Source organism: Protopterus annectens, chromosome 8.part0 (genome assembly GCF_019279795.1).
Source record: "Protopterus annectens isolate FY-2018-M chromosome 8.part0, PAN1.0, whole genome shotgun sequence".
NCBI classification, from domain to species: domain Eukaryota; kingdom Metazoa; phylum Chordata; order Ceratodontiformes; family Protopteridae; genus Protopterus; species Protopterus annectens.
Genome location: NC_056741.1, coordinates 229,332,574 through 229,359,430, shown reverse-complemented (window position 1 = coordinate 229,359,430; position 26,857 = coordinate 229,332,574).

Sequence of the window (26,857 nt, the reverse complement as noted above, 5' to 3'; positions counted from 1 at the left end):
CACTTAACATTTCTTTTAAGTTGTTACATCTGCCATATGAAAAATATGTGAAGACATTAGATGGTATATTGGACAAACTAGGAGACACTTCAGAAGATGTAAAGAGAAGCAGTAGGTAAAGGAGGGAGAAAATGGAGAAGAGTAGGAAAAAAGATTCAGGGGTCAGCAGAGGTGAAGGAAGGAAACTGATTTGGGATACAGAGCTACAAGGAAGTGGGAGAAGAGTGAGGTAGGAAATGGAGAGCAAGGTATGGAAGGGTTTAATGAGTAGGGTAGGGATGTATTGAAATTGGATAATTTGACAGGAAGCAGGGCCCTTACAAGGAGGTAGGAGTATAAATGTGGAGTATTCATGGGTGGTTGGGAAAGGGGGTAGGGTAGAGGAGTGGAATGAAGCCCAAGTGCAGTGAGGATGACATGGAATGGGCAAACCCAAACTGCTAGCTTGTATGTGAAGTAAAAAAAAATGAAAAATAAACTATAAACAGGTTGATTCCATGTGAAGTTTGGATGTAAGTTGTTCCCATTCTCAAATAAAATAGAACTTTATGAATGAGCTTGCCTATGGGTAAATAATAAGTCAAAATATTACTTCGTGTAACCACTTTTCTCTTCTCTATAGGAGTTTCCAAGATAAGGTTGCAGAGTCAAACATTTAATGGGAAGGGAGCCATGGTGATGTGTTGTGACTGCAGTTAGCTATCATGTTTAATTACAGAATAAAAAACATTTAAGTCAAAGACATACAAAGCTTGGCAGTATTTGCTTAGGTAAGAATATTGGTGGAGGCATGAGAGTGTCATTAGTGGTAGGGTGCTTCTTGCAGAACAAACAAAGCAGGAAATCAGCTCAAGCAAGGAACGGTTGGACCTAGGGAGAGAGAGGAACAAGTAAAAAAATAAATTAGTGCCGACAGAAAAGTAAAAAATTAAATTAGTGCAGCCTATTAAAGAAGAAAAAAATATCTTATAGCAGGTTGGGTGAATTCTGGTGGGATGCAGATGGAAATAGTAAGAGAACAACAGTGAATAAAAGTGTAAGTGAGAAGGAGAACATCCGCATTTTGTAAATTGAAACAATATTGAAAGGAGACCAGAAGTAGATCGACTAGGAAGGGTATAAGAGGTGGGATATGTCAGGAGAGAGTTGAAGGTCCCTTGACCACGAAGAGTAGTAGCAGTGATGATAAACAATATGAGACGGGTTTGAGTACAGGTTAGAGTTGCAGAGTTACAGTAAGTTAAAAACAAGGGTAGTAAGATAGACTGAAAAGGACCATAGGAGTTCAAGTTCAGAATGTTTTAGAGTCAAAAAAGACTTCAAATAGAAGTACTAGTGCAACATTTACATGGAAAGTGATTCTAACAGTTTTAGGAGTAACAGTGGAGGAAGCGTTCCCAACAAGATAACAGACATTTAAAGGTATTGCATTTCAAGGTAGCTTTTATAGCTTGTTAAACAACAAGTTAAATGGGTAATATGAAACATAAGCTACAGTACAATGCATCTACAAAGCTATAAGAGGAAACAAAAAAGTTAAAGCATCCTTTGTAACCTCTAAGCAGAAGAGCATAACAATGAGGTCTGCTACAATAATATAATAAAATAACTAGCTGTGTGCAAATCTAAGGCAATAAAATGTCCAAGGGTAGTTATACAATAGGCAGATAAATATGCAAGAGTATGCAGACTCCAAAAATATTCAGTCACAGCTCATTAAAAGCATTTCACATTAAACTCAGTTGAATCAGCTTTCTGTATCATGGTAAGCTAGACTGGGATAGCGTAATAATCATAAATTAGCACAAAGACAGGTTTATGCTATCTTAAAGTTGCTCCAATGGGCATAAAGTAAAACAGAAAAACAAAAATTAACACAGGCACATCACCGGATGAGTCAAGAGTGAAAAAAAGGAGGCTAAGAAAGATGGTGCAGAATGCTAGGTAGGGTTTTTAGAAAACGCAACTCATCATGGGAACAGAAACAGTGATAAGAAACTTGCTAGCAATGCGAGAGTTGGGCAATACCTGCATATAGGCTATCAACCCAAACTGCTAGCTTGGACATGAAGCCAAAAAAATGAAAAATAAACTATCAGTAAACAGGTTGATTCCATGTGAAATTTGGAGGTAAAATAGAACTTTATGAATGAGCTTGGCTACTGGTAAATAATAAACCAAAAGTATTATTTCTTGCACCCACTTTGCTCTTCTCTATATGACTTTCCAAAATAAGGCTGTACGGTCAAAAATTTAACAGGGAGGGAGCCACGGTGATGTGCTGTGACTGCAGTTAACTACTGTGCTTAATTACAGAATAAAAAACATTTAAGGGGTAGACATACATAGCTTGGCAGTATTTGCTTAGTTAAGAATATTGGTGGAGGCACGAGGGTGTCATTAGTGGTGGAGTGCTTCTTGCAGAACGAACAAAGCAGGAATACTAATACAACGAAAGGGATCGCTCGGAGAGAATGCTCCCGTGTATAAAGCCAAGTAAAGATAATAAAATATTAGAACATAACACAGGAGCAAAACAATGAAGGAGTACGTCACCAAAACCCAAAGTTCCATATACTGGATAACTCCACAGCACTATCAGTTTGTAGCCACAAAACCAAAGCCAAAGCCTTAAAAAAGTGTAGATTTATTGCAATCAGGTTAGCGCTTTCGCAAAAATAGCTTCATCAGACCTCTAAACACAAAATCTAGGTGGGTTTAAATATACTGTTTGGCGGGAAACATAAACTCTCTTAAAGTGATACATACATTTATAAAATCAATTACTTTAAATAAAAAATGAACGAAAGTTAACATCAAACGATCACTCTGAAAATTCAATAAATATATATATGATCAGTCCAGTATATATAGAGATCATAATGCAAGCTTCTCTAAATTCAATTATAAAACATGAAATATATCTAAAGACAAATATCATAAAAATCATGAAAACAATATGTATGCCTGTATAAAACATTCATATATATGAACCAAAATATATGTATAGTAAATATAAAAAAGCCCTCAGTCATTCAAATGTCGAGTATGTAGTCTACCTACAATGTCTTAACCTTCTCATTTTTAAGAAGGGATGTATCGGAACCTTACCATTGAGCACAGGTGGCATGTCAGACCTGAATTTCATAATCCAATTAGATTCCCTGGCTTCAGTGTATGTGTTAACATCTCCCCCTCTAATATTCCTATATACATTCACAACTATTCTAAACTTGAATGAATGGCCATTCCCATTCTCAAGGACATGTTTTGCCAAAGCATTATATACAGTGCCTACTCTGATATGATACATGTGTTCCCACATTCTATCTCTAAGGCATCTATTAGTTTTTCCAATATAAAATGCGGAACATGCCGTGCAAGATGCCAGATACACTAGATCAATGGACATGCAGTTACCATGGGCTCGAAAATGGTAGTTGACTAAACTGGTAGGATGTAAGAAAATAGGATCTGTATCAATATATGAGCAGAAATTACACTTGTTGCAAGGTGTAGTATGTAATGAACCTGTATACCCATCGATGAACGAGGGTTTGGGATAGCATAATAACCTTTTAAGGTTCATCTTATTCCTGTAGATGAATCTGGGTCTCTCACCGATTACTTCTCTCACCATAGGATCGACTGATAGAATATGCCAGTGTGTTGTTATAATATCTTTAATAGATCCAACATCTCTAGTATAAGATAGGGAGAAAGCAGGAAATTCCATACTCCCATTAGACCTGTCATTTATATCTTCCAAGGTGTTGGGATTCATATCTGTGACAAGTGAGTTCATCTGCTCGGAGGCAAAAAAATATGGTGCAGCTATATCTGCCCTTGATTCAATGATATCTGTTATTCCTATAGTTAGATCAGATTCAGTATAACTGCATGCCCTAAACCTACCTCCCAGTTCCTCGAGTGCTGGTTCATATATATGAATGTTTTATACAGGCATACATATTGTTTTTATGATTTTTATGATATTTGTCTTTGGATATATTTCATGTTTTATAATTGAATTTAGAGAAGCTTGCATTATGATCTCTATATATACTGGACTGATCATATATATATTTACTGAATTTTCAGAGTGATCGTTTGATGTTAACTTTCGTTCATTTTTTATTTAAAGTAATTGATTTTATAAATTTGTGTATCACTTTAAGAGAGTTTATGTTTCCCGCCAAACAGTATATTTAAACCCACCTAGATTTTGTGTTTAGAGGTCTGATGAAGCTATTTTTGCGAAAGCGCTAACCTGATTGCAATAAATCTACACTTTTTTAAGGCTTTGGCTTTGGTTTTGTGGCTACGAACTGATAGTGCTGTGGAGTTATCCAGTATATGGAACTTTGGGTTTTGGTGACGTACTGCTTCATTGTTTTGCTCCTGTGTTATGTTCTAATATTTTATTATTTTTACAAAGCAGGAATACACCTCAAGCAAGGAATCATTGGACTTTTATGATCCTTTATGTACCCAGGTATTGACTGATTTTGTCCAAAGGCACAGGATGCCACCATGTGTTCATGGGGGAGAAAAGCAATATCACATACAGGAATTGAGTATCAAAGATCATAATACATTGTCACCTGGTCCCAACAACAGATACTTTTTTGAAGCATACTATGGGAATCCCATTCATAATGCTCAGAATCCAGAACAGAGTTATGGTTGTTGCTTCAGGAGGCCTCCTTTATGCTCTACACCTAGACTAAAGGCTTCAATTCCATAAACAAAATTAAGTCCTCCAAGTTGACCTCTGTCTAGTTCAGGTAAAGAGATATTAACTGATATTCATATAATATTTGTTTACATTGTCATAAATTTTGTGTTTTCCTAAATATCTTGAAAGCCAAATAGCACAGACGGAACTGTTTAGCCTAACTGAAAGCTCTTATGTGGATGAACAAAATGTTGCCAATAGTATGTGTTTAACTTGAGTGGTTGCTAAGATATTGTGAGTTGTTTACAAAATATTACAAACTTAATAGTCACTGTGTTTACTGTGAAAAATAAAATCCAGTTTAAACTAAGGAATACCACCAGTACAAAAATAGTTTGTGCTGAAGAGTTCACCATTTACACTTCTTTAACAACACATATGGTTCCAGAGATATAAACATTTGTTTGAAATGTGAAGATATAATTTGATTATATCAAAAAGCTTAAACTTTGCTCATTGGAAGTTACAGTGCAAATTTCCAGAGTTTCATTGTAGGAATGAGTTAAAACAGAGTGATCATGGTAGAGAATACATCATGAACAGTACTCTATGCATGAATTAATATAGCAATAACCGAGGACGTCAGTGTGGTAAATTGATGATTTACCCACGGTTGGTGTGGTTTAATCACAAGGGTGAAGCCCGAGTGATTAAATAAAGCTAATGTGGGTACATTTCAATATACCACAACCACGGAGTCAGTTATTGCTATTATACAATGACATTATTTAAGAAAAATACTTACTTTTCTTAAATAATGTCTTTATATAACAGCGTATTACTGTTCTTCTGTGGCTGGTGGTATATTGCTGCCTTGTTTTGATGTACTGCACATGCATATGGGACTTATGCTCCAACTCTTACGCAGTACATCAGGGATGTGAAGAGGTAGCAACAGAGAAAGGAAGATCTCTGTTGCTTCTTCTACTTTGTTATAATCAAAAAAAAAAAAAAAACAGGAGACTTTTTATTTTAGGGAGAGTCAGGACAGACAAAATAAAAGGATAATCAGGTAATTTTTTTTAAGTTTTGTAGAACATACCTGATTATCCTTTTATTTCTGTCTGTGCCATCTCCCAAACGTAAAATGTCTTCCGTTTTCATTTTGTATTAAAAATAAAAAGAGAGAGATATACTAACTGGAAAAGGTGCGAGCGACTGGACCTTTTCCCGTTGGTATATTCTTGGATTTACAATGGGCACGCTGGTTGGGCTGGCCAATCAGTGTGCTCGTTTTTGAATGCTAATGGCCAGTCATTGTATAATTAGAATTAATTAATGGATATCAGGCAATTAACCTGTCCAAGGTCAAGGAGGCAGGTGAGATAGAGTGCATGAAAGAATGAAGCTTGGAAAATGAAACAGAGTGGATACAGAAATGCTTAATGACATTTTGTAACAGAAAGGTGTAGAATTAGAAATAACAAGGAACTCCAGATAAAGAGCTTAGAACAACGTGCAGAGAGAATCTTAGTTTCTGGGTTACCATCACTCATGGGGAAGGGAAGAGATAAAAATGTAAAATGTAGATTAGTTAAGAGCTAGAGGTCTGTTCTGAAATTTGAACAGCCATGATAGACAAGCATGCTTGAATTAATATGCAGGAAGGTGAGGGTCCAGCGATAATATAGACTATAGCAGAGACATCCAGAGCATGTTAGAATGGCTCAGAGAGAAAGAAACCAAGATAATTGAATGCAAAATAAGTAATACTGGCAAGAAGAGAAGTACTTGCCAGTAGTGGCCAAGAGGTCAAGAGGACTACAGGAGGACTACAGGAGGACTGAGGTGAAATGAAGTGTTCTTATGTCATAATCCTATTTTTATGCAGTTTCAGAGAAGGAAAAGGTATCAGCTTGACCCACTCTTCTGAAAACAGTCTGATTCCAATGTATTATTCCTTTAGCATTTATCTTTATGCTAGACTGACCAGGGGATATCAGAATACTGACAGCAGTTTATGCCAGGCCTTAGTTCTGTCACAATCAGTGGTATCACTCACTGTCCTATACGTGCATGGCGTATCTAACTTTAAAAGCTCTTCAGACCCAAGTTATGAACAAGAAATGTATTTTATGATACTGATTCACTTATCAACTCACAAAGAAATTATCACAAATGAGCAAAACTGAAAAAATGTGAACAGCATTCCATATCAAAAACAGAAAAATAAAAGAGCAAACCCCCTGTAGCCCAGATATATGGTGCTGCATCCCCACATTCCCATTACATATGTAGATATCTATATATATATATATATATATATGTATGTATGCCATCTCTGAGATCTAACCATCATGGTGAAAGGGGAAATCCCTGCTACATTAACACTTCAGCCTTCTGGAAAAAGTGGTAATCACATAATAGTGATGAAATTATATGACTGTTAATCACTGTTTTGCAAATAAATCTGTTTTCCCTTTTATTTATTACGGGATACCCAAAATTACTTTTCTGATATTTACTGATGTGCCATAAACTTTCAATGGTTTGAGGGCGAGTTACATTACAGTGAGAGACTCCAGCAATAAACATTTTAAGTGATTTCAACTAAGTTTTCAATGCTTGTTTATCTTCCTCTGACTGATCAGCAAACCAGCAGAGGTGGTTGTTTTAAGCTGTGCTCTTCTCCCAAGCATGCCATAAACAGCCTAAGGGTTGGTGTGCAGTAGTTAAGTACCAGGAATTTGCCAACAGCTTTTGTGAGATGTGAGTAATATTACCCTTAAAGCATTCCTTACACTCCAGGCAGATATATGCTTCTGTCTCATTTCTAGTTTCAGGATTAACAGGTGGAATATTCATCCTAAGACCCTCATCCCAAACCCTCCAACCGTGAAAGAGGAAAATTGGCTCAGTTTTACAAATGGATTCAGTGAGAATAAACAAGGTACTGCTGGGTATAGTTTGTCCCTTGTTGTATCACCATGCAGGAGGCAAGACCAAGCTTGGCAATGGCCCTATAAAAGCGACTTCCTGAGTGGCAGGAGCAGCTGGTTGCTGGATACCCAGTGATACATTCAGAGTAAGTCCTACATCATGTGGGATTCAGTTAATCATTGCTACACTGTAAGTGCATTAGTAAAGGGTTTTAAATGTCACGGAAAAGTAAGATGCCAAATTGATTGTGACATCTCTGGACAGGATTTCCTTATTATTGTAAATGATTTAGCTTTTGCTAAGACTGGAGACCTCGGACATGGAACATTCTTAAATCTGTACTACTAACAGCACTATTTCAGGGCAAGTGGATTTTACATACCAAACACCCTTTGCTCATGTGGGACTATTTAGTCAGCACTGAAATTAAACTTACTTGGTCATGAGCTTCTGGCAATTAAGAGAAAAGGAGGTATATAAAGGGTTAACACTAACATTCTGTAAACAGGAAGGCTAAAGACATGAAAATGAACAGTGCAAGTTATAGCAAGAGTGAACTAGGAAAGGATGCAATTTTTATTTGCTCCAGCAAAGTAATCTATTGACAGTGTGCAATCCTTCAGGTAATATTAAATTTAACTTTCACTGTATCACGTCTCAGCCAAAGTTAACCTAAGTGTAGTTTTATTGTCATCGTGTTGACAAAACAATACAACAATTACTAGCTACAACAATGCAATGTTTACACTTCAAAGACTAAGGTGGTTCCACACTAAACTTATTTCTCAGGTAAAATGCCTGTTCATTTACAGAAACTGATTCTCAATAGTAAATAATGTTTTGTAAATTATTTTTATTTATGTATCTTAATTTGGTAAATGGGGTAGAACACTGATCCACGCGGATCCTATTTAGTTTCAGCCCAGGGTGTACACCATACAAAGTTATACAAATACAATAAGTTATATTTGTATATATGTAATACAGTACCAAACATTTAAAAGGATATGCAGTCACAAAGGCTTGCTCAATAAAACTAACAATGAGCACATGTATTCTTAAATAAAAGTAAATATAAGAGAGAGGTACAAAAGCAGGCTAGGCAGGAAATCATCAATACTTAAGCTGATTACAGAGATTATATTAAGCAATGGAGATGGGTACACCAGATCTATCTCACTCTGCTCAATGTAGAAGTAGTAAAAATTGTGACATTCAAAGGTCATTGCAGAAAACAAGAAAATGAATCTCTTTCTAATTCTACAAATTAATGTACCACTGGGTTAGGCTAAGTAGTATTTGTAAATACAGAGTTCAGTATTTTTATTGTGCATTGCTCCGTGTTTATTAAGAATTTGTTAAAACAGTCTCTATTCATAGGTAGAACTGGAATGGATCTGATAGAAAGCATCAATTTCCTGCTCCTAAATCATGGCAGCTTGAGTTCTGATTGTTTTGTATCCTTTATCTGCCATCACTACTTGTGAGATTCTGTGTGTTGTATACTGTGTATGTGCGTCTATTTAATAAAAAAGTGTTTTCACTATGACTACAGCTTTGATTATGAGCACACATAAAATCTGTTATTTCAGGCAAAGTCATCAGCTGCGATTCATAAACATTGTTTACATGGACACATAATGGCAAAATGTAATAGAAAAGATGTTGCAAGGTATAACAGCCAATTGCTGAGGGCTTGGAAGAGACAGTGCATGAATATTACTGGGCCAACTTACCTATGCACCCCTTATAGATGGATGACAGAGCTATGCCCAAAGACATAGTAATTTGTGTGGTCAAAACCTCAGGTGTGGTGTATAGAAAATACCTGGCATGTTGGTGATCAGTACCATGACATCATAGTCACTCCCGTAATGTATGTCGTGTGGAAGGGCACATAATCTTGCATGTACAGTTTATGTGTGTCTTGAATACTATTTACTGTAAAATTCTGGTGCATTTTCCCTAACCTCCTCTCTTGATTGGCAAAGAAGGTCAATACGATGCCTCTTCAGATTACTGTAGTGATGACTACATGGCTGCACAGTGTGGCTATATATTCATTATTCTGACAAGATGGGGCCAGCCATCCATTTTTGACTTGGAACCCTCATAACAGGTACACACCAGGCACCTTTGCTGGTGTCTATGAAAATAAAATGAAATAAGATTTTTGAACATTTCCTGCTCCACTTTGGGGTCCTTCCCCAGTCATCACCTCAAATGCCACTGTCACTTCACAAGTTGCTATCTTGAGGAAGATTGTAGCTGATTCATATCAATGTGCTTAGCAGGAATCACACAATGCACATCAGCAAGTAGCATAGCAGCATAATAGTGTATAATAACACCATATAATGGTGCACAGGTGAAAGACATGCCTGTGTGGAGCTTGGGGTGTGAAAGGCATGGTGGCCTGGGAGCATGTAGGCATTACAACTTACATCGTTCTCCATTATTGCAGTATGGAAGCTCACAGGGGCCATGAGACTAACACTCATGCCCCACAGGAGTCAAGGACCTGCCTAGACATAAGTGATATGCTCTGTGGTCATTCATTCAGGTTCATGGTAAGGCACAAGCCTTATTGTGCATCACTGGTCTGATATGCATTGCACAAACTATGTGATTAGGTTCATAGGTAAGAACTAGGCTATCTGCCTGAGGGCATTTATAAGCCTAGCAAGAATGTGTTGGCTTTCACAGCCCCATTGATTAATTAACTGATGCTCTGTCAAGCAGAGCCAATGAAGTGATCCCAGGGATGTATTTTCTGTTACCCATCCACTCATCAAGGTTTCTCTTGAAGAGTGTTAGTGAGGGGCTCTGCCTAATGTAGTTTGGAATTTTGTTCCAAAGCATGGGGAGTCTCTGTGACAGGAATCTATCCCTCCAGCATGTTCCATTTATTGTTGTGGCAAGGTTTAGCTCACTAGAGCGTGTGGCTCGCAGTGACTTGGATTTCTTTAGGTGGACCATGTCCATCAATTCTGAGTTGGACATGGCTTTGTAAGTCAGGCAGAGATCACCTCTGAGTAAGCGATATGCCACTGAGTACAGCAGGAGTTTTTTCAGTCGGGTTGCATAAGACATATGTTTGAGGCCAGTAATCTTCTTTGTGAAGTATGTTTGTGGTATTTCCAGCTGTTAGAAGTGTCTTGTGAGGTACTTCCCAAATGGGGCATTGTACTCTATGATGGGTCTGATGAGTGATGAGTAGAGGAGCACTATAACCTCTTTATTTCTAGATGTGAACCCTTTAGTAATTAGATGGGCCACATAGAAGGATTTCCTAACTACTTTGGCAATATGATTGTCAAAGGAGAGATTACTATCTACCTGGGTTCCCAGATCTTTTATTACCTCTTATGTATTAAGGGGGCTGCCACCTATGTGGTAATTCATGGGTGTTTTGTTTTTCCCAAGTGGGATGACTACGCATTTGTTTGGCATTTAGCTTGAGGCCATGACTTTGACACTAGGTGTCCATCTCAGTAAGGCCCTTTGGGAGGATGTCCATGTCAGCCGGAGAGTCAATTATGGCTCCCAGTTTACAGTCATCGGTGAACGTGGTTAGCCATAGTCCTCCTGTGTTTGCCTGCACTTCTGAGAAGTATACGCCAAACAGTAGGGGTCCCAGGACCGAGCCTTGCTGGACACCACTTGTAACTGGCTTAGAGTCGGACCTGGAGCCTGCTATTCTTACCATGTGAGTTCTGTCTGTAAGCCAGTTGGCAACTCATCTCGTGATGTAGGGGTTTATGTTTAGACTGATGAGTTTTTCTGTAATACCTGAGTGGGGAATGGTGTCGAAAGGCTTGGCGAGGTCAAGGTAGGCTGTGTGAACCACCTTTCCCTCATCTATGGCCTTGGTGACTGTCTCAAAGAAGTCAACCAGGTTTTGTAGGCATGATCTGCCCTTAATAAAGCTGAACTGGGTCGGGTCAAGTGTTTGGAGGTTCCCAATGTCTTTGTTAATGCGTTCGATGATGATGCGCTCCATAGCCTTGCAGACCAGGCTAGTCAGGCTTATGGGGCGATAGTTACCAGGGTCAGTTGTGGCCCCTCTTTTGTGGAGTTGAACAACTGTTGCTGTGTGCCATTCTGTGGGCATGTAGCCTGTGGAGAGGCTGAGGTTTAACAGCGTGTTTAGGTGGGGGGGGGGGTTGGTTCATTCTGTAGTTCATGCAAGATGCAGCCTGGGACACCATTTGGCCCCATTGATGCTGTGTTTTTGGCTTTTGAAATGGCTGTTTTCACCTGTGGGTCTGTGATTTCTGGGACACTACACTTTTCCTGCATTGTTGTGGGCCATTTTGGGGGTGAGAGGGGGCTGAAGTTTGCACTGAATCTATCTGCCAAGATGTTGACAATATCAGTAGGTTCAGTATATTTTGTGCTATTTTGCACTAGCTCAGTGCATATCTGCGAATTGCCAATTAGATTCTTAGCATAGCTAAAGAAGGCTTTGTGATTATCTTTTGAATCCTTGGCTATTTTTCTTTCAAAGTTAGCCTTGGATGATTTTATGAGGGACCTTAGTTTCTTACTAATACTGATCAGGGATGTGTTTCCTTCATGGGATTTGCTTTTTTTCTGAACTACTTTCCTTCTTCTATTGTATAGCCTGTTTATGTCAGGGGTCCACCAGACTGGTTTCCTTCTCTTAGAGGAGTGAGTCTTGTTTTTGCTAGGGATGGCATGATCCATGCATCCTTGTAGGTGCTCATAGAGTGCATTTGTAAAGTTTCTGCATCTTGTGCAGCATTACCCTTTAGCGAGGGGGCTGTGAAACTTATCGCCTCTGTCTTAAGTAAGGTGAAGTTTGCTTTAGAAAAGTTTTTTACTGTGGTTTCCTTAGTTGGGGTGGTGGTGGGGTTTGGACATCCAGAGTGATTAGTTTATGGTCTGATCTAACCAGTGGTGGGCTGACCTCCAGTGTGGAACACCTGTTGTCCATGTTGGTGATGACCAGGTCCAATATGTTTTCACCTGTGGTAGGGGAGTTTACCAGCCGATTCAGGGCATTTGAGATGATGAATTCCAGGAAGCGCTAGGCCTGGGAGTTTGTACTCGAGTAGTTTTCCCTGTTAATGGTAGGCTAATTGAAATCACCCAATATCAGAGTGTTCGGTAGGACCTTCATGTTTTCCAGTGTCTCCAGAAAGGTGGAGTGGTGGTCCTGGGTAATGGAGGGTGATCTGTAGCAGGCCACAATTTGCACTGCAGATTTGCACAATGTTAGTTGCACATGGATGATCTCAGAGGTATCATGCTGCGCCACTAACCTGTATGTGTAGGTAGCCTTGATGAATATGGATACACCCCCTCCTTTTGTGTTTCAGTCCATGTTCTGTGGCTGAAACGTGTGCTATGAGTTGTAGCCTGGTAGTGCTGGGGTGCTCTCTGGAGCCTTGAACCAGGTTTCAGTTACTGCACAGATGTCGACATTCTCCATACTGAGGAGTGCTTCGAGCGCGTGCATTTTGAGATTTAAACTCCTGGTGTTGAGTAACATAACCCTCAGTTTTTTGTTAATTGTGCTGTTTATGGAGGTGGGTTTGACTTTTGAGCATTGCCTAAAAAAGACACTATGGGGGCAGCAAGAGCCTTGTCCAGTATTCAAAAGCCTAGGGGTGACAGGTGCAAGCCATCTCTTGCAAAGCAACAAGGCTTGTCGAGCATGTTGTCCCAGGCTGACAGACACTGGATCCCCTTTGAATGACACCAGAAGCTTAGCCAATTGTTGAAATTGATCATTTTTACTTTATACTGAGGTATCATTCTTAGTGAGGGCAGGATGCTACTCAGGGTCAGGGTCAGGGTCAGGGTCATACCAGCCTGGGCTACATGATCAGAGAGCTCTTCCATGTCTCTTTTCATGTAGTCCAGGGAGGTACATCTCAGGGCATTCACACCAACATGAGCAATGACAGAGTCAAATTTGTAGAACCAAAAAGAGTCATATTTGTACTTGTTCTGGAGTGAACTGAGTGCTTGTGTTATGTGGCGAATTCTGGCTCCCGACAGGCAGCTAACAGTAACCTTCTGCTTGCCCAGCCTAGTGAGTGGGACGTCAGTGTGCCTGACTATAGAGTCACCTATTACTAGTGTGTTAGGTATGTTATTTCGCCTTAAGGGCTGTGATTGTGTGGCACACTGATTTTGTGTTTTATGTGTTGTCTGGTTTGTGATAGGAGGTGCAGGTAGTTTGGGTGTCTGCTTTGGAGGTCTCTGATGCTTTTGCAGGATTTTGTTTAGAGCCTCCGAGTATGATTTTGTGAACTTATGTGTATTTTTTTGTCAGTGCTGGTTTAGTAGGTCTGTGTGTGGCTGGAGGTGTGGTGAAAGTGTTAACCTTCTCCTCTTGACTGTCTGTTCCAGTCTTGGGTGGAGACAGTTTAGCCTCCAGTTTGGCTGTATAATTGCATCTCTCGCATATGTTAGTGTTTTGTGGTAGGAGGAGAGGGTTGTCTGTGTACATGAGACAGTTGTAACATTGCCTCAGGATACCCAGATTCACCAGCTGGACTAGGGAGCACACCTGAAATTGCCCTTTGCTCATGCCTGAATAATAGGGTGAGCTGCTTAGTCACTTGGTTGGTGAGGGGTGAATAAAGAGCCTTGCCCTGCTGGGCAATCAAGTGTCAGGGTATATTAGTGCTTGCTATTAGGTCTGAGCAAGTGCTGGGCTGTAGGATGCTTTTTGAGGGCTTAGGTAACCATGCAAATGCGTTTTTTATAGCAGGAAAATGAAAGAGATTGAAAATAGCCCAAATTGACCAATAAACTACTAACTTCTGGGCTGGAACCACTCCTCCAGGGACAGATAGGCTGCTCAAAGCTCTCCTCTCTCACAGGTGAACAGAGAAACTTCCTTCTATCCAAGTAAGGTATGGGCAACTCAGAAACTTGCAACTCAACCCTGAATTCAGCACTAGCCTGAAAACTGGACTATACTAGCTTAGAAAGGCGGGAAACAAGGAATTTTGGGGTTTGTTTTTGAAAAGATAAGGCAAAAACAGAAAAAAAAATACACTTAAAACAGCTTTAAATGACTACAAATGATCAGAAAAGGCTGTCACACTTTAGTGTGTAGCCTACAACAGTTAAACAAATTATTTAAACAGGCAGACAAATAAGTACAACATGTGAAAAAAAAAACAAGCTTTTAAATCACAATAAATGCTGGAAAATTGGTGTTTAGGCAGAAAACAGTTAAGTACAGCAAGAAAGTACAGAAAACTGATACTTAATCACTCCAAAGTCTCTCTTCTAACTAGAAAGCTTGTATCAGTTTAAGGCTTTCTAGTGCTTCCAAGTAGGTTAGTTACAGGAAAGATGGGAAACAAGCGCAGATGTGGTCTTTTAAACCAGAAAGTTGAAAGAGATGGACAAACTGTCCAAATGGTCAAACTACAATTTCTGGGCCAAGAACCACTCCTCTTTTGGTAGATAGGCTACCTAGTGCTTACCAGTCCCACTGATAAGCTAGAAGGCTTCTCTCCAACACAGAAAGGCTTGGGGGGGCTCAGAAGCTTACTAGCAGTCCTGGATACAGCAACTCTGTAACTGGACTAGGCTAGTTTCAGGAAAGGTGGAAAGCAAGCACAAATGTGGCTTTTAAACCAGAAAGTTGAAAGAGATGGAAAAAAACTGCCCAAACGATCAATAGCTACAATTTCTGGACCCAGGAACCACTCATCTTGTGGTAGATAGGCTACCTAATGCTTACCACTCCCACTGATAAGCTAGAAGGCTTCCCTCCAATACAGAAAGGCTTGGGGGGCTCAGAAACTTACAAAGAGTCCTGGATACAGAAAATCTGTACCTGGACTAGACTAGTTACAGGAAAGGCGGGGAACAAGTGCAAACGCAGGCTTTTAAGCCAGCAAGTTGAAAGAGATGGAAAACTGCCCAAACGGCCAATAAACTACAATTTCTGGGCCAAAACTCTCTCTTTCCATGGAGAATAGACTACCTAGTGCTTACCACTCCCACTGATAAGCTAGAAGGCTTCCCTCCAACACGGAATTTAGAGAGTTAACCATACTTGTCTTATCAGCCTAGTTACCATGCTACCAGCCCAAAAATAGTGTGATAAAAACAGCCGTGGCTATCCCATTGCTGATGGTGCTATGGGAATTTGCTGCAGAGTAAAAAAATGTAGTGAAGACAAGAGTAGAATGGAAAGAGGATGTGCAGAGCTACTGCTTCTATGGTAAGTCCACAGGGAACAGTGGTATGCAGGGAGAATGTCTGAGTAACTTCACTGTTATTTTGTTGTTGTTGTAGGGTAGTTGCTCATAATTTGAGAGCTGAGAACGGGCAGTGGTTACGGATGGAAGCTTTATTGTTGTGCTTTGCAGAATACTTCCATACTTCTTTACAAATTACAGAAAGACATAAATTGTGAATGGGTCAGGGGATATAGGAGGTATGCAGGGAAGGAATTAACTGCCTAACATGTATATGTGTGTATGTGCATTTTTATTTATTTATTTATTTTTATTTCCAGTTTGATAACCGGGGATGTCCACTGGGCTCGAAGCCCATTTTCAGTGGAGGCCCAGGGAGAAAAGCTCCATATTACAAACACATTGCACACTTAAAGCTCCATATTACAAACACATTGCAGACTTAAACAATTTACAAACAAGTAAAAATAAAATTTTTATACAATTGTATTGTTAGCACAGAAAAAATACACATACATATGAAATGCAAATGAAGTAAATCAGAAGAGAAGTGTAGGAAAGAGGTGGTGCAAAGAAATAAAGGAGAAGAAAGGCCAGGAGGAGAATAAAAAAAGAACAGTTAGACAAAGATTAATTTTGTTTGTGGTCAAAGATACATTTTACGGTAATGGTCAAAAATACAGTTTCAAGAAGAGGCATTATAGGCAGTGGGGAAGTGAAAATATAAAAAGCATTTGCATAGAGTTTATACGGGGGGGAATGATAAAGAAGTTACAGGTGGGGAGCTGAAGAAAGAGTCGGAAGAAGAGGGGCAGGAGGGAGAATAATGAAAAGGGGACGTAACAGGATCTAGGTAGGAAGTATACAATTACATTTCCAGTTTTGGGAGAGGTGAGAATGGAGTAGAGATTTGAATTGTTCAGGGCTTGTAATGATTCTTAGCAGGGGAGGAAGCAAGTTCCATTTTGTTGCTATAGTATAAGAAAGTAGTAGGTGGCCAGGGGGTCGTTTAGGTTTGTGCACTGAAAGAAGATTTTGGTGGGCTGACCTTAGGGGCCTGAGAGGAGTGTAGAAAGGCAAGATATTAGATAGTGCAGGGCAAGCAGTGGGTTTAAAAATTAGTTTGTGGGCAGTAGTAAGTTGGAGGTACTCAAGATGATTAGGGAGTTCTAGCCATTGAAGACTATGGAGGGAGATGCAATGGTGTGTAGAATGAGTAGAGTTAGTAGCGAATTTGGCAATTTTGTTGTAGCAACTTTCTAGTTTTGAGGAGATAGAAGCTGTGAGGTTGGTTAGAAGAGGAGCACCATACAATAGAGAAGGTAGAAGGAAGGTGGAGGCGAGGGTTTGTCTTGTAGCTAACGATAGAAAGGGAGCATTTCTATAAAGCATACCAAGCTTCTGATGTTTTTTTTATGTGTATGCCTGTTTGTCTGTCTGTCTCAGGTCAGGGGGCCCCATAGCAACCTACAAACAAATGAGTAAGGATCACAGAGGGTAATGAGGTGAGGGGCACTGGACCGACAGTGAAATGTCTGTGGATTGCAGTGGCAGGTTCAACAATTGTGGTAACACCAGACATTCCACTTTTATAAACTGTGCTGTACTGCATATGAAACATGTACTCTTGGGAAGGGTATGGCCTAGAGGCTGTGTGCTATGGATAACTTACATGAGGAGCACATCAGGGTTTTTACCACAAATACTCAGGAATGGCTTATGAAGGGTGTCATCATCCTTTTGTGTAGAACACCTGATAATGGGAAGTGCACACAACAATGGGCAGTAGCTATGGTGTTATCACAACTGTTTTCTGCTTCAGCTTCATTGTTTGGGGAATGGAATACAAGAACATGTTGTCAGGTACATAGTTACCATATGTTAAAGATTAATGACAGGGGTAGTGGACAATTTACACACGCAAACTGCAGTAACCCTCTATATGTATGGTATAGTACAAATTTGTGATGGTGTGGCGTTCTGGTATGTAGACCACATATACTGGCAAATCAGGTTTATCCGGTACAGTTCTTTGGAAGCAGCAGATGTCAGTAACTTATTATTGACCATATGTATTTGTTAACATTTCCAGACAAAAATGGCTCCTCCTAGGCAGAGCCAGGCATGTTACTGAAGGCTGTCTGTGAATATGACATGCCACTGACATTCTTTGGAAGGAACATCCCTATGGATGAGGATGTGTGCATTCAGAGCAAGTACCTACTGAGGGTACCCTAGACCTGCCACAGAGATATATGCACAGTGCAACAACATCTGTGGAGGTTGTATCTTCTCACATGTACACAGCGCAACACCATTTCTCCCATCTTTACATACCTACCTCACAGAGGAGACTCCATTCTCTCTCTCTACAAGTCGTCCAAGCTCTCTAACTCTCCAACATTGCCAGGACCACACAGACACACACACAGACACACACACACACAGACACACACACATCCCTGCACCTGTAATAACAACTATGAGCTATCCTCAGTGCTCTGTTATCAGGGTAGCATGTGTCTGATGCACTGTGTGACAAGTCTTTGCACTGCATAGCATAGACTGGTTGTAGCATTGAGTGCATCACAGTTAATTCTGTTATGTCTGTGATATCCCATACTTCTGAAATAGATGCTGCCTCTTAGACAGTGTTGCAGTATACTCTGCCCACCTCCACCTTGCATGATAATCCCCATTAGCCAGGTATTCCAAAAATTCCTCACCATGCCCCTCCTTCATTGTTGGCTCTGCCCACATGGTAGCAGTCCACTATTTCCTTATGCGCAAATGGATCTATGGGAAGAAAGGGTGACAGCATGCAACTTTGCAGCTACAGGCTGACAGCATGGCCTCTAATGAATAATTTTCAGCTAATCCTGCTGCTACTGCTAACACAATCCTCTGATGGAAATCCTCTGCTGTATCTTTCTGTATAGCAACATACTGTATAATACTGCACACATGGCAAATATTTTACTGCAGATTTCCAGAGCATACTGCAGGGAACCACCAGAGGTGCCTTCATCACTTGAAATGCACATTTGTTGAGGGTGTGGGTCTGATACAAAATAGAGCTGTGTGCATTCTCTGCTTCAATTTGTGGGCTTCATATGGGTGCCAGGAGCCATGGATCCAAGGTATATCCCCCACCACCAATAAGATGATCTTCAGAGAAGTCACTCCACACAAATTGCTGATATGTCATACATGTTCCAGCGATGTGAATCATGTCACTGCACCAGCGGTGCACTGACACATTGTATATTATACCCCATGCAATGTAAAGCACCAGACAGGCAATGAAATGGACTCCCTTACAGTTTATATACTATTATCCCAATGTCCCTGCTAGGGAGTTGATGGTGATTTCATATATTGCCTGAATGGTATTGTTTCCTTTCTATGTGGTATGTGGGAATCACATATGTTCCTCTACATGCTGTTGTATGGGTAGGTCAGCACCAAGGAACTGGTGGACTATCTGTGACACAAATCCATGGGATATTCCCTGGGCCCCCATCCTGTTGCTAGAGGGTCCCCTGTAACAAGGACTGCCAGTGCTACACATACAATAGTGCCCACAGGAATTCATAATCCTTACATCTCACATGCATGCATGTGAAGGTGGCTCATGAGTATCAGTTAATGTATGGTGTCCACATGGTAGCAGTCCACAATGTTCTTGTCAAGAAAGTGAAGAATGCTAGGCACAAGTGGCTCTTTCAATGGAGACTGTGAAAACAGGCATCTTTGCAGCTACTGGCTGAGTGGATGACCCCTAATCTGTAATTTTCAGCTAATCCTGCTACCAGTGCTAACATAATTGTGTGGTCTTTGCCTCTTTTCAGTAGATTATTATGGAACATAGGTTTACTAACACTCACAGCCCAATGCACAATGTTTATAAGTTAATGAATCACTCTGCCATTGTTATTTATCTTCCTTTGCATTGGTCATTGGCCTGATTATCATATTATTGTTCATTTCTATCTCATTATATGATCAATTGCATAACATTCTGGCCACAGTATTTCATGGTCTTGTGTGCCTGATTTCCCTGAATCAGCTTAGCCGTCTGTGTCACTGCTCAGCATGTAACTTCGCTTTACATGCTGTACTATTTATTTCTGAATCCTGGCCATCATGTCTTCTGAATTTATTTCATACCATTTCATAGAGAAGACATAAACATAGCTGTTGCATAAAATCAACTTAAAGTTATATCAGCACACTTTTAAAATGCATCTTTGTTGTCTACAGCATAACTGGTAATGAATCTCAGTGTAAAAATACATGCAAGGATGCAAGGGTAGCATTCGGTTATACCAGTAGTTGTAGGAGTGTTGGCAATGCCAACAAATGAACTTTACTTGTACCCTTGTTAGGATTTGACTAATTCTATCAATGTGGTTGTAGTTCACTACTGTGATGTTACAGTCCCTATATGGGGGATAGTGAAACATGAGGGACAGTGGAAACTTAAATTTTCCCTAGATGTCTGTCAGTAGAATCCTCCTATGTCCCCTATTGCTCCTTAGGCAACTCAACTGCATACTGTACAACATCACCACAGCTCTTCAGCCTAAACTGTCAACAGAATAAGCTTCCCTGTTATTCCTACATCATAAACTGATATAATATACCCACTCCCCAACAGTACTAGGGTATAAACTTGCCATTATGAACGGTCACTTTCCCACCATTTCTCCAGCCAACCTAATTGACTTGGTCATCCTGAGGTAATATAGTAAATGTCTCATGTATACTGACAAAAACTTAGTCCTGAAACAAACAAATACCTTATTTGAGATATGTAACTACATTATCAGTTTGGAAACAATCCTTTCACGTAACAAAAAACAAGACATCAAACAAGTTGTCAGCTTACGCACTTCACCTCTCACACAAGTTCAAGACACAACACATAAATTCACATATGTGAAGATACTCACTAGAATCTTACCAAAAGATCTGAGACTTCTCAAGTGCAAATTATCTGCACCCACCTCAACATGTATAAAAACCACTGCTCATAACAACATACATCAGTCACCAAATAAGCCCCTAAGGCAAAACACCTCAAAGCCTAATGTCTTGGTCATAGGATACTCCATAGTGAGACACACAGATGTCTTCCTCACCAGGCTGGACAAGGAGAAGGTCACGGTCAGCCTATCAGGTGCCAGGATCCATCAGGTCATGCATTTACTCAGATCACTTAACAACACGAACTGTTATGACTCTGTCATAATCCGTTATGTGGTGAAAGACTTGAGACATACCTCCCTGGACTATATATGAAGAGAGACATGACTAAACTCTCAGATTATTTGTCCCAGGCAGGTATGACCCTAGCCCTAAGCAGCATTCTACCTTCACCCAGGTTGATGCCACAATATAAACAAAAATGACTGACCTCAACAACTGATTTAGCTTCTGTTGTCATTCCAGTATTTGTCAGCCTGAGAAGACATGGTCGACAGGCCATGCTGCTTTGACAGAGATGGTCTGCACCTGTCTCCCCTAGGCTTTCAGATACTGGCTAAGGTGCTTGCCTCCCCCTATAGTGCCTTTTTTTAGGCAATGTCAAAACAACAAAATTTCCAACATCGAAAAATCCACTCGAGACAAACTCAGGGTCCTGCTGTTTAGTGCTGGGAGTCTAAACATGAAACTGCACTCCCTGGAACCAATCCTCACCTTAGAAGATGCTGATGTCTGTGCTGTCACAGAAACATGGCTCAAGGTCACAGTGAGCATCCCAGCTGTGCAAGGCTACAATGTCTTCCACATGTTCAGACCTCAGAATGAGCATGAAAGAACTAAAGGTGGAGGTGTATCCATCTTCATTAAAGCCAAGTACACCTCCAGATTGGTCAAACAGTACAACTTTCTTGAACTCCTCCATACTCAATTAACTATAGGCAAAACACCCTACCACATCATTTCTAGCTATAGGTCCACCTCCATGAAACAAGAAAAGCACAATGTCTACCTGGACTTACTGGAGTCAATTGCCATACAGCCCAACATCTTAGTCATGGGAGATTTTAACTATCCCCCTATCGACTGGGTAACATAGATGAGCTCAAACATGCTTGCCCAGAGGTTCCTGAACTTTGTCAATCTAAATGCCCTGGAACAGATAGTCTGCACCTCCACAAGGGGCTCTAATGTCCTTGACATAGTACTCACCAACATGGGTGGTCACTGCACTGCCCCCTGTGTGATACCCTCCCTTGTAAGTTCGGACAATAAATCAATCTTATTAGAAGTAACTACTGGACCCCACGCCCCAAATAACAATGGGCTGTTCAGATAATATATTTAAGGATTTATAATACCAATTTAAAATTGATAGAAATATTATACCAAAACCTATCTTTGGTGATATGTCTTTTGGTGTTACTGAAGTAGAGAAAGATGGAAATATTTTTGTTAATATTTCTATCCCAATAGTTTGTAGCTTACATACTAAACATCTGTGTGAGATGTATAAAAAAATATCGGCATATCTTACAAACGTTTAGTGGTTTACAAAGTATTATTCCATGAAACCCTAGATCTATTTATAAAAATGTGAATAATTTTAAACATAAGGTATGCTACAAAGAATAATAAAATATTGCTAAGTATAAAAGGCACAATGTCATATGTGAACATCTTTTGGATATATGTTGGCATGCAGAAACAAGTTCTCTATATAAGGATACGTAGAAAGAAAAAGAAGCACATATGTTTAAATTTAATGTTGCTGAAATTGTGGATAATAGACTTATAGGTGGTGAGAGAATGTTATATGCAGAGGAAAGTGAGTATAAATGCATGTGTAGATTTAGAATTGATCACCCCCCTTGTCTGAATGGAATTTACAGTCTAAAATGTGTGCTCAGATCTAGAAATAGTTGGTGCATGTGCATATAGGGGTTGAGCTGAATGTACTTATATATGTAATTTATTTATTTATTTGTAGGTAATTACTTTATATTCTTATATTCTTTTATCTTTTAAAAGTGTATACATATAAATTAATATATATATATATATATATATATATATATATATATTTTTTTTTTTTTTTCCATGGGAGGGCTAGTCACCTGGAAGTGTAAACCTTGGCTCGAGATGATTGTTACTTGTTGAAGTGACACCCTGACCCATGTGCAAAATGGGAAAAAGGGGTTGAGGATGGATATGGATATACATATATATATATATATATATATATATGTATATGGATTTGTAACACTTCACTGAAAGACCATTTCACTGAAACCAAATCACCTAAAGTTCATTTATATGTTCTTTTCCCCACTGTAGTGCGATGCTGGTGTTAGTATATATATATATATATATATATATATATATATATATATATATATATATATATATATATATATAGTTAGGGGGGTGTGGGTGGCATAGCCCCCCACTTAATTTGGTTTTATGTTGTCTGGTTTTGTTTTACATTATTTGGTAAAACCCAGCTAGGTGGGGGCTATGCCCCCCACCCCCCCAACTATATATACTAACACCAGGATTGCACTACAGTGGGGAAAAGGACATATACCTTTGACTTGCCTTAGAGTACTACAGTCAGTGAAATGAGTTTTAGGTGAAATGAACTTTAGGTGATCTGGTCTCAGTGAAATGGGTGTCAGTGAAATGGTCTTTCAGTGAAGTGATACGAATCCATATATATATGGTGATGTGATAATGATCACATGATATGTAATAATTTATTGCTGCTTCAAGATGGGTATTATTTTGGAGAACTTCATAAAGTACATTGATGATGTAAACCAATATGACAAAAATGTAAGTGGGAAAAGAAGGATCAAGCTGATTTATAGCATTAACTTTATTCCTGGATGTCAAGACATTTTGCAAAATATTCCTTATTACGTTTTGCTACCATTTGTTCATGCTGTATTGCTGGCCCTTCATCTGTTTCCAGATATTTATACACTCCAGCTTATTCAAGTTGATATTCTCTTGATGCCCCAGTTTTACTCATATAAATGTTGATTTTCATCATTTATCAAGACAAAATATCATTGTTATATCATCTGATAAAATATAATTTTATTTAACTGCAATTTTATTTGCATGACACTTGAAATACTCCATGTTGTGTCTTTCGGCTTTTCCCGGTTAGGGGTCGCCACAGCGGAACTCCAGTCTGCTAATGATTGGCAGTAGATTTTTATGTGCCGAGTTGCCAGCCCTGATGCACAACCTTCAACGAAGGTACGCCCATTCACGCATGTCTCCAGACAGAAGACGCTCTAGCTGAGAATCGAACGGGACAACGTCTTACTGTCAGGCGACAGCGCTACTGCAGCACCACCAATACTCCATATGGAAGTGAAAATGGAAAAGGTGAGTGCCACCACAGACACCATAAACACATCATTATAGTATTCCCAATACATCATTCCCCCATGGAGCTGCTGATAGTGTTGGGAAACATCTTCCAGAATGCCTGCAACACAACAGTTCATTCCATACTGTCCTGCTTAACAGCAGATGTGCATGGATGACATTCTTGCATATTTACTGTTTGATCCTGAGTGCTGCCCAGAGGTCATGGGACATCTTTGACATATTATGGTGTCTGGCACCCCTGCAAATCTGCAGTATGGGGGTACCCCGCCATATGACAAAGTGTGCATATTTAGGAGTACTGCTGGGGATCATAACCACAAGATGTCCCCCTCTCCCCAATCCACTGAACACTATGAGCACAAAAATTGTAAATCCGTAGGTTCATCTGTGAGTGTCATGGCATGATAACTTTGTATAGAGGGTTCATGACCATCCAGGATGGAGAATGACAGTGCCACTCTGTCCTCTGACTCTGACTCCACTGTCACTCTGTCCTCTGACTCTGACTCCACTGTAAGTATTTCTGCATCACTTGTTCAGTTTAACAAGCACTGAGGATGTCACACAAAATGATAACCACTACCGTAAAGCAAAACCTGAAAGTTTATTAAGTCACAAAAAACGTGCAGTACCATAAAATGCTTAACTGAATCACTGCGTTTTTCGTTCACACTTAGAACTTCATCAGACTTACTAAAGTAACACCCTCCCCCTACTTAATTTATGCCATGTTACATAGTTAATTATCCAATCAAACTGTTCAAACCTTTGTACAAAAATCACTAGATGGTAGCAAAGTTAACAGATTAAGTTTCCTTCCATCTCATATGAAAGTAGTTGATAAGTATTATATTTTTGCCTAATAAGTATAGATTTATCTACAAGTATTTACGAATCGGTATTTTTAACCATATTTTTAACTAACATTCTTATTCTCATTTTTACATTTCATTTTTATATTTCATATATAGTAGATTGTTCATTTAACTGTTTTCTGTGATTTTTGTACAAAGGGTTTGAACAATTTGATTGGATAATTAACTATGTAACAGTATAAATTAAGTAGGAGAGGGTGTTATTTAAGCAAGTCTGATGAAGTTCTAAGTGTGAACGAAAAATGCGGTGATTCAGTAAATTGTTTTATGGTATTGCACATTTTTATTGACTTAATAAACTTTCAAGTCTTGCTTTACGGTGGTGGTTATCATTTTGTGGGACCTCCTCAGTGCTTGGTAAACTGAACAAGTTGGCTGGAGCACTTGCTCTCTTTGGCACTGATTTCTTTATTTGTGGTATTTCTGCATCACTGTCAGCCCTGTCAAAGGTACTGACATCATCCATTTGTCTAGCCCACTTCTGTACATTGGCAATGATTACACCATATCTGTTAAACCTAGCACTTGCTCCTACAGTACTTATTACCTTGATACGGCACTCTTATAGATAGCACCCCAAAAAGGCAAACCCCCATTTCTCGGTCACTCACGTCCCCCGGAATCTCTTTTAAAGTTTTTTTGTCTAGTCCTTCTAGCATGTCGAGGGATCAGTTGCTAGTGTCCTCTCCTGCTCAGCTGGTGAACCTGGGAATATTGAGGCAATGTTACAATTGCCTCATGTACACAGACAACCCTCTCCTCCTCCCACAAAACACAAATACATGCGAGAGATGCAACTATACGGCCAAACTGGAGGCTGAGCTCTCTCAACATAGGACTGGCAAGACCAGTCAGGAGGAGAAGGTTACCACACACACTATAGACCCAGTCTCACATAGTACCATCACAACCTCAAATCATACACATAAACACACAAAGACATACTCGGCTCTGATCAAAAATCTACCAAAACAGCAGAGGCCACCAAAGCAGACACCCAAACAACCACCACCTCAGAACACAACACCTGCAACACATAGACCTCACAGTCAGAGTGTCAAACAGTCACAGCCCTTAAGGCCAAACACAATGCCAGACACACTAGTCATTGGTGACTCCATAGTCAGACACACTGACGTCCCGCTCACCAGACTGAGTAAGGAGAAGGTCACAGTAAGCTGCCTGTCGGGCGCTAGAATCCACCACATAACGCAAGCACTCAGGTCTCTCAACAGCAGGGACAAATATGACTCAGTCATTGTCCACGCTGGTGTAAACGACCTGAGACATACCTCCTTGGACTACATGAAAAGAGACATTGAGGAGCTCTCTGATTATGTAGCCCAGGCAGGTATGACCCTGACCTTGAGCAGTATCCTACCTTCACCAAGAATGATGCCACAATACAGAGATAAGATGATCAGCTTTAACAATTGGCTTAAACTCTGGTGTCATTCAAAGGGGATCCAATGTATGTCTGCCTGGGATGACATGCTGGACAAGCCACGCTGCTTCGCAAGGGACGGCTTGCACCTGTCACCCCTGGGATTCCGGATATTGGCAAAGGCTCTTGCCACCCCATAGTGCCTTTTTTAGGCAAGGCTCAAATTCTAAACCTACCACCCTAGAACACAAAAAAGGAAAAAAACTAAGGGTAATGCTGCTCAATGCCAGAAGTCTAAATCTCAAAATGCATGCACTCGAGGCCCTTCTCAGTATGGAGAACATCGATGTCTGTGCAGTGACAGAAACCTGGTTCAAGGCTCCTGAGAGCA